Source organism: Natrix helvetica (assembly GCF_964273705.1).
Source record: "Natrix helvetica genome assembly, chromosome: 1".
Taxonomy (NCBI): Eukaryota; Metazoa; Chordata; class Lepidosauria; order Squamata; family Natricidae; genus Natrix; species Natrix helvetica.
In genome coordinates this window covers 282,020,598-282,024,462 of record NC_138548.1, presented here as the reverse complement: position 1 = coordinate 282,024,462, position 3,865 = coordinate 282,020,598, and positions in this window count along the sequence as shown.

Sequence of the window (3,865 nt, the reverse complement as noted above, 5' to 3'; positions counted from 1 at the left end):
TTAATAGAAGTCAAAATTCATTAAAGAAACAATTCAATTCAATAAAAAAGACCAAACATTTTAACCCTATTAATGCCACTACTGTTTGGAACCATAAGGCCCCCAAACCAGAGACACTCAGTGTGGCCGTTAACTCAGTGTTCCCCTTCTAAACCCTTACAGCCTCTGGGACAAGATGTCAATCACATCTTACTTTGCCAGAGATAGAATCCCATCTGAAAGAAATTCAGATAATCTGCTTCATACAAGGCCCACTGAAGCCGCCTTGAAATGAAAATTGTCCAGTATGGTGAGATCCAGCAATGGCTTGAAGAGGGGACGAAGCAATATGCCCTTAAGTGGTGTGTGTGTGTGTGTGTGTGTGTGTGTGTGTGTGTGTGTAACAACCTACTCTCCCAAAGAAGAATTAACCATTTCTTGGATCCAACCAAATGCAGACACGCCTCTCCCTGGATAGCCTTAATTAGCCAGTAGATGCATGGATCTAAGCAGCTGGTGGATCTCAGTCATTAGGACCCTGTCCACTTCCTCACGTGCAACAGATAAAAACTGATCATAGATAACCGGACAAGATCATCTACCTGGGATATGTACCAAAGTAGGTATCCAACTTGGAATGAATGTAATTTCATCTGACAGAATCTCTGCAAATTCCACTGCATAGTTTTACACATAGATCTCCAAGTACCCATTCCATTAAAAAGGCCAGTGGTTGGCTATATGTGGATGTTATAAGAGGAGAAAACTATTGCTAACCTTATTGCCACAAGGTAGTCTAAATAGTGGCTCTTGTCCATGTTTGGTCAAGTCCATTCTTTGTTGTCCTTCAGCATTGATCTAGACATATATTTTCTCATTTAATCTCTTTCAGTTTCTCTGTCAACCACAGGGACCGGTAGGATCCATGAGAGGAGAGATATCCCGTGAGTGCAATCTGATCCAAACTTAAGCTGCTCTCTCATTCCAAGTGGCAGATAAGACTTTGGTCAGATCATGCAGCAGACCCCACCCCCCAGGAACAACCTGAAGCTCCCTCTAGAAGCCATCAGGGTCCATCAGTCAATGGGGCAGATCAACCTAATAGATTTTGCCTCCCTGTGGCAGAGGGCAGCATCAGACAATCTCATAGTTAAATGGGATTTGATTCTGACCAATAGGTGAGATGCACCAAGAAGACCCTCAATTCCAGATCATGTTGCCACTGCTCCAACAAGAAAATCAAATCAGGGTATGACCACTGTCCCATGTCAAGTCCTGAATGATGACCATGAACTTTCAACCACTTCAGACTCCAACCTCCAAGGAAGGCAAATTGAAGAACCCCAGGATCAAAAGCCTGGGGAGCTCCACTGCCAATCTCAGACTGAGCAGAGGACCTTAGGTAGGGAGGTTGCTAACTCAGCAGAAAACTGGTACAGAAGAAATAATCCCAACTGATTGCCAACTAATATGCAGCTTGAAGTGATTCATTTTTGATGACTCAACATTGAGTACAAATAATCAGCACAGTCAATGAGTGTTGAACATGCATGCATTATCTAGACTTATGAATCAAGCACATTTATTTTATTTATAGAATTGAAGGCTGTCCAACCGCAAATGATTCTGGAGTCATGTCTCCATAGTATTGTAAAACTGCACTACTTTTTAGATCATATGATTACCAAGTCAAAGCTTAACTATTCAAGGCTAAACAGAAGGGAAAATATGGTGGCTACTGCAATGGGACTTTGAGGAACTTTACGCCTCGGAGTTTTCTTTCATTTGGGGATGTTTGTTATTTGGAACCCTGACATTATTCTCTTTTTGTTTCCAAGGAACCAGACATTACACATATCAGCATGTAATAGAAGCCAGCTTTTTTCCTTTTAAGATTAATTGCTTAAGGAAGGATTAATATAGAAGGTGCATAAGCCTTTCTGCATCTAACTCCTCCAATATGGATGGCAATACAAGAGATACCACTGTATTTATCCAGATACTACTGGATGCAAGAAGTTCAAGTTTTTAGTTTTAACTTTCCTGTTATGTAATGATAATCCAGGTTTTTGCAAACCAGATATAATATCTCTATCCTTTTCTATATATCTGAGAAAGGACTTTCTGTGCATGTTCAATGCAAAGGAGCATAATAATTAATAATTCTTGGATAACAGTCCTTTTTAGTAGAATAAAACCAATTCCATAATCTTCAAGATAGGCATTGGATAGAATAAGGACAGTCAAAGGGCAAGTTAGAGTTGATATCAGCAATCTTCTCCCCTTCTTCATATATGAAGAGAGGTGTAGCTATTGTATTTGCAAACAAAATATTAAACCTCAGACTCCCTTCTGCTTTGTACATCGATTCCACAAGAACATTCAAAATTATGGCATATAAATACATAATTCATATCAGTGATTAAATAATGACTTTGGGGGAAGGAAGGGTGACGTATGATCAGCAAATAGAATGAAAATGAGAACATTTGTTCAAATACAAATTCGTTTTCATGGCGTTTTTATACTAGAATTCATGTAGTCAAAGTTTTGCACTTTGTTTGCATTAATTTATAGCAATTTTTTGTTCTATTTTCTTGTTTACTTTTTATCATTGTTACATTTGAACACTGTCTTTTTATTCCATTTTCTTATACACCTACGTTATATATTGTATGTGTATGTATGTGTGTGTGTGTGTGTGTGTGTATGTATGTATGTGTATATATATATATGTGTGTGTGTGTGTGTGTGTGTATAATCTCTCTCTGTGTTGTCTGTATGTATATGTTTCTCAACTTATTATTTGTAATAAACTTTGAAAAAGATAATGGTTGTCTCATTTTACATATAAATGTGCCTACGAGTTGTCATCATCAATTACAGCCTTGAAATTACCGTATTTATCGGCGTATAACACGCACTTCCCCCCCCGAAAAATAGGGGGCAAATGATGTATGCGTGTTATACGCCGATATACGCCAGGCGATATACGCCAGGCACACAGAAAAGGATCGCGGAGCGCTTCGCCCCAAAAGCAGCTGCTTTTCTGTGCGCCTGGCGTTTAAAACATCCGGCTATCTATCTAAACGCCAGGCGCACAGAAAAGGATCGCGGAGCGCTACTCAGCGGGGTGTGGGCGAGAAGAGGAGAGAATGGATGAGCCGTCTCTCCTCTCCCCGACACCCGACTAAAACGCTTTCTTTCGCCTGCGGAAGAGCTCGGGCGGGCGAAAGGAAGCGCTTTAGACAGCGGGGGTGTGGGTGAGAGGAGGAGAGAATGGATGAGCCGTCTCTCCTCTCCCCGGACTCCCGACTAAAAGTTAATAAAAAAAGGAAGGAGGGAAGGATGGAACTGGAAGGGAGGCAGGGAAGGAGGGAGGGAGAAAGGAAGGATAAGAGGATAGGGAAAGAGGAAAGAAGGCAGGCAGGCAGAAGGGAGGGAGGTGCAAGGAAGGAAGGAAGCATAGATAAGCAGGAGGGAAAGAAGGCAGGCAGGCAGGAGGAAAGAGGAAGGAGGGAACTGGAAGGGAGGCAGGAAGGAAGGGAAGGAGGAAGGGAGGGTGGAAGATAGTAGCAGTGAAAGCAGCAGTGTTCATAGTTGCTTTTACTGTCCTTTTACATTATTTACCTTATAAGTGGTAATAATATTAATAAAAAAAAGTTCTGAGCTACCCTTATTTTGCTTCAAAGTTCTTTATTTGAAATTTAAATTTTTTTCCTGAAATTTCCCTCTTAAAATGAAGGTGCGTGTTATACGCCTGTGCGTGTTATACGCCGATAAATACGGTGCTTACTTCAGAAGTAATGCTGAGATTCTGAGATTCCACTATAATTAGTTATCAGATATGTGTGACATCTTAGAGCCATCTTATTCAGTAGCAGCT